The sequence below is a fragment of the Anabrus simplex genome, chromosome 1 (assembly GCF_040414725.1).
Source record: "Anabrus simplex isolate iqAnaSimp1 chromosome 1, ASM4041472v1, whole genome shotgun sequence".
Taxonomy (NCBI): domain Eukaryota; kingdom Metazoa; phylum Arthropoda; class Insecta; order Orthoptera; family Tettigoniidae; genus Anabrus; species Anabrus simplex.
The window spans coordinates 113,134,944-113,151,911 of record NC_090265.1 but is presented as its reverse complement, the minus strand read 5'-3'; positions in this window follow the sequence as shown (position 1 = coordinate 113,151,911).

The window sequence follows — 16,968 nt, the reverse complement described above, 5'->3', positions numbered from 1 at the left end:
GTTCATTGAAGTGTGACATTTTAACGTTATTATTTAAAAAATATTACATCATAATTAAGAGATACCTTTTAACTACTTTTGCTCCAAGCGCATTTACTGGCAATAATTTCCTTCTTGTGTAAGAGATCACATGTAATATATAATATAATGATTTATTAACCTGTTGGGATAATATTAAAATCTATTATTCAGTTAATTCCTTATCTCTTCGATTCTCCTCTTAATATTTTATGATGACGAATATAAATAAAAATAGTGTGAAAACTGATTCTGGTTGATATATTCCTTGTCTAGGCAACGTTAGGAGTGTGCGCTGTATTTACTGACCCGTGTCTATGTTTACTTACGATATGTGCTTAATGCAAAATACTGTATGATAAAATGCTCCTTGTTTCAAATGAAAACAGTGAGAAATGAGGAGGAATTTGTTTACAATTGTTGATGATTTAACTGATTACTTTAGAAATCAGTTCGTCAATAACTTTATCAATGTGTTAAATGTCCATATGTTTAGTTGAATTAAGTATTCTCAGAAACTTAGCTCAAAACATACTGCATATCAAAGATAGTTGTTATGATTTATTATAAAATTAAAGAAATATTTTAAGTGCTTTAGTGTGCGTGCTGCACATTATTTCATACTAAAAGTAACAAAAGGCTACGGGCCGCCACACAATTGTAATAATGCGTCATATACACGTAATTCCTATATAACTATTTCAAAGTAGTCATGAATCTCACCGGTACGTTTCCCCAGCTGTTAAATTTGTGATATTCTGTCTAAAGTTTTGTGATAGCACAGTCTTATATTTGTTCTTTCTTTACTCGGTAAGAGAACCGACATCTTTACATAGTAGAAAATTGAATTTGGAACCAATTCCTGAGCGTACGCACTACTTAATGCAGATGGTAAAAGAAAATTTTGTTTTTTTTCATTTGACTGTTCACCATAGTCGTTTGCAAGGCGAGGCATAGCACGTTGTGGTAGTTACCTGGAACTAATTCCGAAGTGTCTATCCAATTTCTACTAGAAGAATATATATGTTATTCTTCATAATTTTCACGTTTCAATTCACAAGAAAGACAGCACCAGATATTTTGCGTGTAAACTCCTACCTATAATCATCGTAGAATGGTTACAAACACAGTGCCACGTCAATCTGACAAAACGCGCACCGCCTTGCCTTCGTAGATGCAGCAGTGCTTCACTTAGTAGAGAACATTCACACCATATCTTCCAACAAATGATTCACTGAGATTCATCACCCTACTCATTTGCTATTTGCCATTTTATGCTTAAACCAGGAAGTACCAAGAGTTGATATTTTCAACATCCTCGACTGTTTTTGTACTACTAATATTGAAGAATGGACTTTAAATATACACTGAATTTTTAGTGATAAAAATTTGCACTGTTTTGGACTATATTCTGAAAGAAAAGATTAGGGATGTATTTTTATTTCTTGCTACTCTCTTTAAATTGTCATTTTGTCAGACTTTGTCTAACATTGGTGCTCAGTTATGTATTCCAATGTTTGGGGCAGGTGAACTGCATAATATGAATGGATAACAGTGAATGAAAAATATACAGTTTGAACGTTCTTCCAACATTTCCGAAACTTTTTTGCAACGTCCTTCAGTATCGTAATGCTTAGAAATGGATTATGCAACATAATGAATTAATTTTTGAAGATGTAATACAAATATTCTTACTTAAATTGATATACCGGTTTCAAGAAACTTTCAATCGAGCACTGCGGTTTAGAGCCCATAGAGTTATAGAATAAATTAGATCACATGTCATACTATATTTCCCTCAATTCAGGAAACAAGCGAACATTGCACATTCGGAATGATACAATGACTTATCACTGGGACAAACTGTACCGAAACATGAGGACGATCTCAGAAGAAATAAGACTCAAAGCTAGACATGTGGTCGGGATGGACTTCGAGAGAATGACTAGAATAAGGAGACAACGGGTAAGATGATAGGAAAGTCGGGAGCTAAGTGGGTTGTCGAACTCCGGAAGGACTTGGCTGACATGGGGATCAAGTTGAAAGTAACAGAGAAATGCAGAAATAAATATACTAGAGCTCAGTGACAGAGAAAGTTACAGGAACAGGAGAGAAAAACACCAAATGGGGGAGGTAAGGGCAAAGGATACTGAAAATATCAGCTGAAGACTGGGAGACAAGGAGGCCGTAACAAAGGAGGAGGAGGAAGAAGAAGAAATGTTTTGTTACGGAATACTCGTATAAGATATGACAGACAGATGTTTGTCTGCTGTGCAAGTACCTGTGTATCAGCACGAGATACATACCGCAGTGTGTCTAAAAGAACCACTTCATTATGACTACACGTTTTAGGAGTATCCCTAGAAGAAGATTTTCTTGCAAGTGCCCTGGTTGAATACAGACGTCGTTCAAGGCTCCGGAACATTTTGACTCTCAGTTTTCTTCTCTCAGGGAAGACCCAAACATATAGGCTATGTGTTAATACAACACTCGTTTTTAACTGACAAGGCACAACGCCTATCGCAACTATCACAAAGCTGAGCTCAAGCATACTCTATGTTCGCATAAGATATAAGATAGATAACGAATTCATTCAGTTATACTTTTTTGCTAATTTCATAACAAGATATATGTATATTGTGTCATATTTTATCATGTATTTTGAGCACTTTAAATTTGTTTATACATTCAACTGTTTATAGATAAGCTATAGAATTTAAACATTCTTAAGCAAAGCATAAGCTCAACTACAATGATTTTAAATTTTAGGGTCTATCACTTTAATTGGTGAGGCAGAATATAAAAGATGCAAATAATGTAAGATTCTAATGAGGCTGAAGATGACCTTGTGAGAGGTCGAAACCGGTCCTGTTGTATATGTTATAATAAATACGTATTGATTAGGTGGAATTTTTCTTTCTTTTATGACAATGTATCATCGTCTCAAACGAGACAAATAGAACCTGTTACTGGCTTCAAGTATATCTACATAAAATAGAATTCGACCCACGGATCAATTTTCAGATCTGAAGGAGCTTACCAGTACCGAACCAATTCATTCACAATGACGACTATGGTCATTCGCATGAAGCGCGTTAATTATGTATGTCCCGTTAACCCCGACATTCCCTTGACTAAGGAAGTTATTTGTGACATAAATTGATGAGGTGGGGTTTGTTAGAGTCCACTGGGAAATGGATTTAATCTTACGAACTCACATCTATATATATAAAATAAGAGTGTTGTCTGTACATTGCTCAGAATTTAAAAAGAATGGTATTTCTGTATCGGTCATGTCCACAGTAACAAGGAAATGCATTTATTTCTTGTCCGTAATTTCTGTCTGTCTGTCTGTCTGTCTGTCTGTCTGTCTGTCTGTCTGTCTGTCTGTGTGTGTGTGTGTGTGTGTGTGTGTGTACACGCATCATGAGAAAACGGCTGAAGAGAATTTAATGAAAATCGGTAAAGTCGGGTGATGAACCACTACAATCTAGGCTATAAATTATTTTATTCATGCTGAGTGAAATGGTAGTTTAGGGGAAGGCCTGAAATGTAATTCTCAAATAAGTTATTTATGTTATTAGTGGTCGTATCGACAAATCCTACATAACTAATATAACTTTAGTTATGTCGTAATTTAGTAGTAGTTATGTAAGTTATTAAATTTCCGATCACTTATGTCTTATACATTGTTACCGTACCGCATATAATCACAGAGATATTAAAGAATTTGGATTTTAATTACTAAGTCCATATCAGCGCCGAGTCATGAGAAAATGGGTAAACAGAATTTAGTGAAAATAGGTATGTAAATTCTGAAAATAAGGAACTACAGTCTACGATATACATAATTTTGTAAGACGCCCTAATATCACAGAGTCGAAAGAGAACTAATGTGAAGGCCTGCAATATAGAAAGCTCATAATGATGGCTTACTTCTAAAACCTTGTATCCCCCTATGCACTTCCTATCCATTTTCTTCCTTAAGACTGGTCACGCCTCCCAGCCACATGTGGATGTACAGTCCATCAGAACAATTTTCGTTGTGTTCATTTTCCTATGCAGAGGTGTAAAGGAAAATGAACCTTAAATGCATTAAACTGTAGGAGTGCTTAAATTCATCATTAAAATAACATCCCTGCAATACGGTATGATAAGGTCCATTTTCCTTTACAGGGTAGCACAGGAAAATGAACACTACGATAAAGGTTCTTATGAACTGCATATAAATATGTGACTGGGAGGCGTGACCAGTCTTAAGGAATATAATGGGTAGGAGGAGCATTGGAACATACGAGGTTTTAGAAATAAGCCGACGATAAACTTTATCGACAATAACATTACATTGACCATTGTTTGTTGTGATGTGCTTTTTGTCTTGTTTCCACTCATCCCCGATAGATAGGATTACTGCAGCGTACCGAGGTTTTTAAAATTTGATTTACGTCGCACCGACACAGGTAGGTCTTATGGCGACGATGGGATAGGAAAGGAATAGGGGTGTGAAGGAAGCGGCGTAGGCTTTAATTAAGGTACAGTCTGGTGTGACTGGTGTGAAAATGGGAAACCACGGAATACCATCTCCCGGATGCAAGGTCACAGCAGCACACGGCCAACTCGCCTGGTCGTACCGAGTGTAACAGCCTGCCTGTATATTGGCGGGAAGTAGCTGGGGAGTTATGTAACTTTCTTCTTTAGCATGCCATTCCTCTGGTTGATATATTTTCTGATATTACTGGTACGTAATACACTGGTTCATCATAGCATTCGAGCTATTCAATCCCTACTCTGAGGCACTGATTGGAATGAGTAGTGTGCATATTTAACGGAATAATGACAGAGGAGTGTTCACGGCAGTCTGTGACCTGGTTATTCCAGCTCTGGAACTTTGGACTGTTAGATCGGCACCGTAGTACTGTTCGTTGAAAGTGTGCAGTTTTTCATTTGATCGAGTATTTTTTATGATAACATTGCTTTCAATCGCTATACTTACGTTTTTGTAATGACCTATGTTGAATTCAGTTAGGAAAACCACCAAGTCAGTCTTTCTGAGAATCCCGTAGCGAAGCACGGGTACATCAGCTAGTTTACAATAAACCATCAGTCTAAAGTATCCGTTGTTCGTGTGGATTTATGAGAAAGGATAAAAGCGTTTAATTACGTAAAATGAAATGTGAATTGTAAATTGTAAATTCACAGTATTAAAATATAATTATAATGCGATGTCGATGATAATTAAAATGGCTGAATAAATAAGAAACTACAGTCCACAGTAGTTCTCAAATATGGACAAGCACGCTTAGCACTCTCAGCAACACAAGTGTAGCCTCCAAACGCATTTCGAAGAACTGAGCGCTCATTCTTCATTTGGCCTGTGTCCAATTAGTTGGCTGAACGTTCAGCGTACTGGCCTTCGGTTCAGAGAATCCCGGGTTCGATTCCCGGCACGCTCGGGGATTTTAACCTTAATTGGTTAAATCCAATGGCACGGGGGCTGGGTGTATGTGTTGTCTTCATCATCATTTCATCCTCACCACGACGCGCAGGTCGCCTACGGGTGTCAAATTGAAATACCTGCACCTGGAGAACACCACTGTCTGTAGCCCTGAAGATGGTTTCCAGTGGTTGCCCATTTTCACACCGGGCAAATGCTGGGGTTGCACCTTAATGAAGGTCACGATTGCTTCCTTCCTACTCCTAGTCCTTTCTTGTTCCACTGTCGCCATAAGGTCTATTTGTGTCGGTGCAACTTAAAGCCAATTTTGAAAAAAAATGAACAATGAATTTACACGCATGATAACGAATGATGACAAACATGACTTCACGTGACACCTATTTACGCGCAAAATGTGTATCATATTCATTACAGATAGCGGCCACAGGCAAAACCACAAGAAAAGTTAGTTTTCTTGATAACCGTTTGTTAGGAAGAAAATAATATGGCGTTTCTTGTAGAAAATTAAATTTCAAAGCCACGTGGTGCAGGAGATACTAGGCCTATACTGATGAACGATGAAAATACAAGAATTCAAAAATTGAAGAGGGCAGAAAAGAATACAGGCGATTAAAAAAATGAAGTGGATAGAAAGTGCCAGATAGGTAAGGAAGAATACCTGAAGGAGATGTGCAAGGATGTTGAAAGTTGTATGGTCCTAGGAAAAAAAATCTGGGAGAGTTCGCCGTGTGGTTAGGGGCGCACAGCTGTGAGCTTGCATCCGGGAGATAGTGGGTTCGAGCCCCACTATCGGCAGTCTTGAAGGTGATTTTCCGTGGTATCATTTTTTCGCACCAGGCAAATGCTGGGGCTGTACCTTAATTAAAGCCTTGGCCACTTCCTTCCCATCGTTTCCTATCCCATCGTCGCCATAAGACCTATCTGTGTCGGTGCGACGTAAAGCCACTTCTAAATCAAAAGTCCTTGGAAAGGTAAATGCTGACCGGGCGAGTTGGCCGTGCGCGTAGAGGCGCGCGGCTGTGAGCTTACATCCGGGAGATAGCAGGTTCGAATCCCACTATCGGCAGCCCTGAAGATGGTTTTCCGTGGTTTCCCATTTTCACACCAGGCAAATGCTGGGGCTGTACCTTAATTAAGGCCACGGCCGCTTCCTTCCAACTCCTAGGCCTTTCCTATCCCATCGTCGCCATAAGACCTATCTGTGTCGGTGCGACGTAAAGCCCCTAGCAAAAAAAAAAAAAAAGTAAATGCTGCATAAAGGAATAAGGAAACCTTTTGGGAAAGGAAATATAGGTGTATGAATATTAAGACTTCAGGTGGAAAAATCACTTCTAGGGAAAGAAGACAAAGCAGAAGGATAGCAGGAACATATCCAGATGCTGTATTAAGGTAAAGACGTAGATGATATGGTCCTGTAAGAATAAGAAGAAGAAGAAGAAGAAGAAGAAGAGGGTGTTGATGCTGATGAAATGGGAAACCCAGTTTTGAGGCCAGAGTTCGGCAGAGATGTGAGAGACCTAAATAGGAACAAGGCACCTGGAATCGATGACATTCCTCCTGAAAAGCCTTAGGAGAAACCAGCATGGCAAGGTTATTTCATCTGGTGTGTAAGGTGTATGAGACAGGAGACGTGCCATCCGATTTTCGGCAGAATATTGTTATACCTATTCCCAGGGAATCCGGTGCTGACAAGTGTGAAAATTACCGCACTATGAGTTTAGTAGCTCATGCCTGCAAAATTTTAATACGAATTATTTACGGAAGAATGGAAAGACAAGTTGATTCTGAGTTGGGAGGATATCAGTTTGGCTTCAGAAGAAATGTAGGAATACGTGAAGCAATCCTGACTTAACGTCTGATCTTAGAGAATTGAATTAAGCAGGACAAGCCTACATATATGGCGTTCGTAGATCTAGAAAAGGCATTCGATAATGTTGAGTGGACCAAGCTATTTGAGATTCTGAAGGTGATTGGGATCGGATATCAAGAACGAAGAATGATCTACAATCTGTATACAAAACAGTCTGAAGTGATAAGAATCGAGGACTTTGAAAAAGAAGCAACAATCCGGAAAGTAGTAAGGCAAGGCTGCAGTTTGTCCCCCTCCTTTTCAATGTTTACACAGAACAGGCAGTAAAGGAAATCAAAGAGGAATTTCGAAAGGGAATCACAATCCAAGGAAAGGAAATCAAAACCTTGAGATTTGCCGATGGTATTTTTATTTTATCTGAGACTGCAGAAGATCTCGAGAAGTTGCTGAATGGTATGGACGGAGTCTGAGGTAAATAAAATGGCGTATGGCTTTTAGTGCCGGGAGTGTCCCAGGACATGTTCGGCTCACCAGGTGCAGGTCTGTTGATTTGACTCCCGTAGGTGACCTGCGCGCTGTGATGAGGATGAAATGATGATGATGAAGACGACACATACATCCAGCCCCCGTGCCAGCGAAATGAACCAATCATAGTTAAAATTCCAGACCCTGCCGGGAATCGAATCCGGGACCCCTGTGACCAAAAGCCAGCACGCTAACCATTTAGCCATGGAGCGGGACGGAGTCTTAGGTAAGGAATGCAAGTTGAAAATCAGTAAGTGCAAAACAAAATAATGGAGGACAGTCGAACGAAGTCAGGTGATGCAGGTAATATTAGATTAGGAAATGACGTCTTAAAGGAAGTAGAGTAGCCTAGTTACAAACATGGCCAACTCCATTTTTTTAAATCGGGGTTATTGCCGATTCATACAGTAAAGAATATGGGGAATCTCATTACGAGATTAGTTAGTATCAAAATCGGCCATAACAGTGTTAATTTAGCATTATAAAATCAACCTAAGTTACATAAACGTCCAACTCCTTAAGGCATTGGTAACAAAATCGACCAATTCCACGTCGACCAATCATAAGTTTCAGTTTAATCACGTGACTGGCACAGATGTTTGTGGGAACTGGAAGTAAACAGTGGTTGTTGATATTGTGTGATATGAACGATTGCTGTACTAGAAATATTTTGCTGTTGTTAATAGATTTATTGTACCGTAAAAGGAATTAGGTAATTATACATCAAAAGGCTACTTTGTGATATGGAGAAAAGTATCACTGGCCATTCTTACATGCGAGCGATAGAGTTTTTGGAACAATTGTAAGAGATTTAAAGAAGGTGGGTGCAATTGTTCAACTAGAAGACTACCACGATGTTTTTAGGAAACATGGAATGGTAAAGCTCCTGAAAACCCACTGGAATAATCTTGATTGGAAAGCTGAAGCTAAAACGTGTGTGAAAGATTCTGGAGCACTTCACTTTAAAATTTCACAAATTAAATGACTTGTGCTTACAAGGAAGTCAAACTCGATTACTGTTAGTGGGGAACTCAACTATAAATTTTAGATTGCGCAGTCTTTGTCAGTTAGGAAAAAAGATAAACGGTAGAGGTAAAAGGTAAACGACCGAAAGATATAAATCCTACAGAACTAGTTCCTGGCATCAGAGTAAAGCCATTGAAGATACAAGATGTGAGAAATTTGCTTCAGAAACACTATGGAGAGGAGTGGAACAAACATGAGAAACTGAAATGGTTTCAAAAGATTATTGACGAAAATGACACCAAGCCAGAGGTACCTGCAGAGGCTGATTGTTTTGAATGTGTCATTCAGAATACGGAGGGGATTTTGAAGTTGTTGAAGTGATTGTGTAGTTTCAAAAAACTGAAAACTATCATAGAATGTATGAAAGATCAACTTTCTTATATTTGTCTCATTTATAAAATAATCACATTTTCCTCATTAAAATTGACAATTTTACATATTACGTGTTTGTTGAATGCATCTGTCATAAATTTTAGAATTACTGACCATTTTACTATGTTAAATCAGTGCATTAGGCGTGGAGTTCAGTTACAAAGGTGGCCAGCTCCATTGTTTACTTACAAACTTGGCCAACTCCATATTTCAACAGTGATTTTCTACTTAACTATTGAATATCATATAAAAATATTTATGTAAATATGTTTCTGATATAGCTGAGAATCTGCATTCAAAAAATTAACTCAAAAGATAAGTAGGAAATGTATTAAACGGTTTTTTGCCTCTCCTGAAAAATTTTAAGAAACGGAGGTGGCCATGTTTGTAACTGGACTATTCGTCTGATGAATATTGTTACTTGTAAATATATTTGCTCACTTTGAACATTGATATAGGAATCAGAAAGATGTTTCTAAAACTTTCGTCTGGAATGTGGCACTGTACGGGAGTGAAAGTTGGACGATATCTAGCTGAGAAAGAAAGAAAATAGAAGGTTTTGAAATGTGGATTTACAGAAGAATGCTGAAGGTCAGATGGCTAGATGGAATCACGAATGAAGAGGTACCAAATCGAATTGGGGAGAGGAGGTCGATTTAGCTAAATTTGGAGAGAAGAAGAGATAGAATTATAGGACACATCTTAAGACACCCAGGACTTGTCCAATTGGTTTTTGAATGAAGTGCAGGCGGTAGGAACGGTAGGGGGTAGATCAAGGTATGAATATGACAAACAGATTAGAGCAGATGTAGGATGCGGTAGTTGCGTAGAAATTAAAAGGTTAGCACATGATAGGATGGCATGGACAGCTGCATCAAACCAGTGTATGGACTGATGACACAACAACAAGTAGGAATACACAAATGAAAACAACCGAAATTGCTCTGATAGACTGTATATTCATACGGGACTGGGAGGCGTGACCAGTCTTGAGGAATATAATGGGCGAGAAAAGCATTGTGAGATACGACGTATATCATCTACGGCGTCGATATTCCTCGCTTGCTAAGTTTACAACTAGTATTTTGTGCATTTCTTATATGCTTTTAAATAATTAAGGAGATGAGTTATAGGAATAAATATGTTAATTAAGGAAGAATGTAATTTTAAGGTACGTAGGTATACACTCGTGTATAAAAATTATCGCAATCAGTATGGTGACCAGTCATACATCCATCGACCTGCAACCGTCCAGCCGCTTACTTACCCATGTGCTTACGTGCCTCCTTTCTCTCAAATGACTATACCAGCCTGCTGATCACAGAGCAAGTCCTTAGAATCAACTGACAGCATATTCCACTAAAATGTATTCTGGCATTTTTGACACTGTTATGATGATGTCCATCACCCCCTGTGTGTGAATCAGGATGAGGGTCTTACAGTACCTGTGATTCGTACCCCTATATGAGCGACACCATGGCTCTGCCTTGTCTATGCTTAGTTCCCACTTTGTGAGGAATACCACGGGGTAGTGCGAGTCCCTGTGGTTAGTACACTTATGTGAGGAACGCCATAGGTGTGCGTTGCCTGTTAATAGCGCCGCATTGTGCGAAACACCATAGGTCTGTGTTAGATGTGCGCATTACACTACCTGTGAATAGTATCATAATGTGCGGAATACCGCGAGTCTACACTACTTTTGATTAGTGCCGCAACATGAAAAATGTTCTTCTTTCCTAGCGATAAGTACGATTATGAGGGGCCGATGACCTGGATTTTGGACCCGTTTCGACTACAAGCGTCATCGACTCAGTATTATGCTTTAGAAACAGTCCCTTGGTAAGTAATACTATTGTTTAACGCTAGTTTCTGGGCATGTGAGGCATTGAGGGTCGGATCCACTGATTGTTTTAACTTCATATCCATCCATTCATTCTTCGTCCTCAAGATTTCGAATTCTGGTCAGTGGAGGATTATGAATTTTAAAATTTTCATAACATTTAGTCTTATTTCGTACCATTAGGGGCTGATGACCTAGATGTTAGGCCTCTCTAAATAGCAAACATCATCATCATCATCATCATCATCATCATCATCATCATCATCATCATCACGATTATGTCCATCTGTGACATCGGGATGACTTTTAATAATATTTATATTTGTTCCTCAACGCCGTATGTTCTATCAATGAAAATAAATTTTATATGGATGTCTTTATCTTGAGCAGAAAGAGGAGACAGCGCACTGAACTACTCAATATTCGCGTTCACGATGGCGAATGAACTAAAGTATATAGGAACGGTCAGAGGTCGTTTTATTGCTTGTCGGGGTGAACAGGCGATTTTTCTTAGATAGACTCAGTGCATTGAAAAACTTGTGATATAGATACGCTTTGGGTTTGAAGAATGGTTTCAAACTTGCTGAGTCTCTCTTGGCGCGCTCGAGAGAAAGAAAGACGCGCTCGCTGTGAGTTTAGGAAGTTAGATTGACGTAATAAAATTTACGGAAGAGTTCATGGAAGGGATGTTACGTCTGATTGATATAAGAAAACATGCAGACGAACCGGGACTGGTATTGTCGTTCCGTGGGAGATTTCTTTGAAGTTTATGCCTGGAATTTGAAATATATTTCTTCACAGGGAGTGAATACTGGTTAGAATAACTTCCTTTCCTCAGTTTCTGTATTTTGAAACAATCCAAATTATCATCACTTCAATTATTAGTAACTTAGGCACTGTTCTCAATGCTCGCGGAATAAGTTGCTTTGGGAATTTGAATTTGAATTTATTGATCATGATTTACATGCCACTGAGACTCAAAAGCCCCTTTATGTAGCGTCTTCTTATAATACAATGCAGATTTATGAAAACAGTAACTACATTTTTATAATATGGGTGTGGTTGTGGTTGGTTTCGGTTTCAAATCCAGAAGCGTCGCTTAAACCGTTAATTTTCATGAGACTTAGTTTCCCCTTAATCATCTACAACCAGTTTGTGGTAGTGTGGTCGCCCACATCTTCATTCTTCTAGACTCTTCCATCACTACACCCTCAGTACAGTACAGATCACACATCCTTGTAAAATTCACTACTCCCTATTTTATCAACATCTATTTCTTTACTTCAAGCGTACGCCATCAGAAACAAATTACTCAGAAATTTCACTTGTAGGCCTAATCAATGTTCACTCGTTCTTATCATTGGCCTTATCGGAACACTGCGTGCCATCGTAGAGAATTAATGCCACTTAGCCTTTCTTGGTGTTTCCTTGTTGCATATGAGATACAAACTCTGTGTTTCTAAACTAAGATGGCAAGATCTAGAATCATAAAGAACATGACATTTCTGCCGAAAATTTCTATTAAAAAATGTCATTAATTCGGTAACATGTTACCACATATTTCTAGTAAATAGAAAATGAATGATTAACACTGCACATAAGTAACTTTTCAGCAAATGAAATACTAATCCATTCACAAAATAATGACATATCCTTTACCAATCTAGAAATGTACATAGCCGCAAAACCATTTCAGTTGAGATACATTCGCATTCTTGTACTTTTCTACTGTCTGTATGCTGAATGCTTCCTTGCTAGGGAAAATTGAAACGTAAACAGACTTGATTTAGCTACAAAACGATTAAATGTGCCTCGGGTTTATGACGTATTGCCTTTATATAGCCTTTCTCCTTTTCATTCAACTTGCTTTACGTCGGACCGACACAGATAGGTTTTATGGCGACGATGGGACAGGAATGGATAGGAGTGGAAAGGGAGCGACCATGGTCTTAATTAAGGTACAACCCCAGCATTTTCGGTGTACGAAAATGGGACACCACGGAAAATCATCTTCAGGGCTGCTGACAGTGGGGTTCGAACCCACTATCTACCGAATATAAGCTGATATATAGCATTTGATATACACCGGAACTTGAGGAGATTTCTTGCCTGATCAATAAGAATAAGAGTGCAGCACTATTCGCATTAAGGTTTCTGGATGATTTATCTCAAGTCAATTCACACTAATAAAACAGGACAGTTACACGTCCTGTTGAGCTTTCATCGGGGTGACAGGTAACTCACTAAAAGAAGTGTGGTGGTAGTAGTAGTGAAACTCTTCACAACTTCAATATTATCACCTCTTATAGACATGATACTGTATAAGCTTTTGGGCTTATGCCGTGTCAAGAAAATCAGGTGAAGTTCTTAACGTTTCGCAGAGAACTGTGCTGTGCGTCCTCAGAAGAAATCTCGACTGTCCATGAGAAAGGCTTCTTAAACAATGACACTTTGAATATGGACGTTATAACAGAAATGGAAATGGTACGTTATTTCACAACCAGATGGCCCCCAGGACGTGGCACAACGCTAGCGTTCGAAGCGGAAGCTGACCCAACCATCACAATCAGACTAAGCGGTTCACATAAAGTGTTTGCGTAACATATGGCATAGACAGGTGTATGATATAGACACGAGCCTGGAACGAAACACCTGGCGACGAGGAACGTACGAATTTTGGAAAACACCGAGAAGAAATAACAAAAGTGAAGGGACAGGGAACGGAACTAACTACGTAAATTCTTAATGGCTCGCAACCAGGTTTTACTTAATCGATAGCCAGTGTCCCTGTTGAAATTGTTAAGATTTCTACGTATTTCCACAGCTTCCCTTATAATCGTGGACCTGTAGTGTCTAGTGTGAGTAAGAGCTCGAGCATTTTGGAACATGACATCATGACCCGACGACAGAGCGTGCTCAGCTATTGCCGATTTGTCTGGTTCATTGAGACGAATATTACGTTCATGTTCTTTGATACTTGTACCAATGGACCGGCATGTTTGGCCGATGTATACCTCACCGCATGTGCAGGGAATTTCGTATACCCCAGGATGTAAAAGGGGGGACAATTTGTCCTTGGTTTCACTCAGACTGCGAGCAATTTTAGTGGCGGCGCCAAACACGGACTGTGAAAGCATTAATTGAAACATTATCACCTCTTGTTTCAATTACTCATCTCCGTCCTTCGTTACTTATCCTTGTCTCACACGTTTCTGGGATTTATCTACAATTATTCTCATTCTTCCAACATCCCATGTAATTTATAAAGCTGTTCATGGCCTCCTCTCTCACTATTCCCTCAAATCACAATATCATCATCAATGCTTTTGTTATCACGAGTTTCTTGCGCTGCATTTCCTGTGGAATATTGCTACAGTCTTGAACGTTCCAACAACTGTCGAGAGTATCACTGAACACTGCTTCTACTTCCATCTCTTATTAATTAACAACCACCGAGCGAGATGGCTACGCGGTTTGATTCACGTAGCTGTGATATGCACTCGGAAGATACAGTAATGGATCGAACCCCACTTCCCCTAAGATAGTCTTCTATGTCTCTTCCATTTTCACACCATGGTAATACTGGGGATATACCTTAGCTCAGGTAACGGTCACTTCGTTTCCAAACTTAGGCCTGTCTTCTCCTATCGCCACCATAAAACGGATCTGAGTTGATGAGACGTAAGACAATGGCAAGAAACAAGCTTCACCTTAATTACATTTCATAAATTCGCATGACATACATAATTGGCTAATACTTTTAACACTATTTATATCATAAATTTAATAATTATACCTCTAAATATCTATCTGGTTGTATGTTTAGTATAACTTTAAATCCACCATCGTATATATTGGCAACTTGATTCCCTATTTTATAAGATACTCTTGAGAATGATTAGATGCATAAAATGTATCACTTACTCTTGTTTTAATTGAATGAAATGAAAACCTACAACCTGTTTTCCAGTCATTGACCGGATCAGGGATGGAATGAATGAAGCAGATATAGGCTATTAGTACGATGTGGTACGATGAGAATGGAGAGTGTTGCTGGGATGAAAGATGACAGAGAAAACCGGAATACCCGGAGAAAAACCTGTCCCGCCTCCGCTTTGTCCAGCAAAAATCTCACATGGAGTGACCGAGATTTGAACCACAATATCCAGTGGTGAGATGCCGACGCGCTGCCGTCTGAGCCATGGAGGCTCCCTGCTTTAATTGTGAACTTAAAATTTTAGAGTAATCAGTTCCGTATTTCAATATATTTACTGGAATTGTTTGATAACTTAGATTTCTGTATGGTCTATTAATGTGTTAGATGCTATTACCTTCGTAGTGCGTTTCTGTTTAATTTTTGGTTTCAAGTTATCATAACCACATTGATTGAAGAAAATAATTAATGGAAAACCACTGTTATAGTAAAGAAAATATACCCTATTCCTTCAACTCTCGTATCATATTTCAAATACTTATGGCAAGGCGAGGAATATAACTCAAGACAACATGTGGGAAAATATTATATACCAAGCCACTGCGACTAACTTTCGGTTGCACCGAGGAAGTTGGCTGTGCCGTTAGGGTCGCGCAGCTGTGTGCTTGCATTCGGGAAATAGTGGGTTCCAATACCCCCAGTCGGCAGCCCTGAAGATGGTTTTCCATTGTTTCCCATTTTCACACCAGGCAAATGCTGAGGCTGTATCTTAATTAAGGCCATGAGCGCTTGCTTCTCACCCCTATCCCTTTCTTATCCATCGTCACCTGAAGACCTGCCTGTGTCGGTGGTAGATAAAGCCAATTGTAAAAACAAGAAAAAAAAGGTAAATAAAAGCAATTCTGGAGCAGATTTCTCGCACTTGAACTACTCCAATGAAACAAACGCGTTTTTCGTGTTTTCTGACTACACAGCGTTTCCTCCCGTACTGTACACACAGTCTAAAAATAGATCAATTTGAAGATAATGTGGTCCAAATGCTCTCTTCTTGCTTACAGAATGCCGTTGGTCGCAACTGCCGAGCTTTATGCAGCATCTTTACTGCATCGTGGTTCGATTTCACTTTCTGTACTACCATCCTGGAAGTCATTGAAATGATCGAGGCCTACTTGTTCCAGTTCTGTATTTTCCACTTGCATTTAATTCTCGTGGGTTTCTTTTCTACTGACATCACTTTCACATTAAAAATACTAATTTCATGCAGCAACTGTTTTCAAGCTCCGGTATATTATATTGCAGGTTTTCAGCATAGCTTGCCATTAGGACCAACTTCTGGGTATAGGCCAATCTGCCTGCCACATTTCCTCTCAGCTGAATACCATTTTAGGCCTTTCGGTAAATTATCCAAATTAACTACGACAAATATGAGTGAAAGACTACTGTCTGGTCTAACCGCTGTAACTTCTCTGAATAAAGACCTCATTCTACTGCCAATGTTCATTGCAATTCGATAGTCAACATTAATGTCTTTGATTGTATGTGGGCCCATGACTTTAGATGTTAGGTCCTTTTAAACAACAAGCATCATAATCATCAACGATTGTCTGTAACAACCTAGCTCTGAACTATTAATCCCTCTGTATGAACAATATCTCTTCTTTTAGTATTCCTCCGTATACCTTCTATAGATCCACAAAGCATACTCATAACAGTATACCCGTTTCATAGCATTTACGTTAAATGGTCAGGAGAACGGTGTGGACATAGGAGCGGCGATGAGAATACAAGGAGCTGAAAATCAAATAAGGATGATGCAGAATTGTAGTTATTAAACGGTAAAAGTAATGTAAGGAAAGTAATATAATTTTGTAATTTGATGGATATATATTTACCAAATATTATCATAGAAGTTGAATAATGGCTAAAATTGATATGAATGCGGAATTTTCTCTCGGAACTGGAGTGTTTATCGTAGACAAAGGATAGAT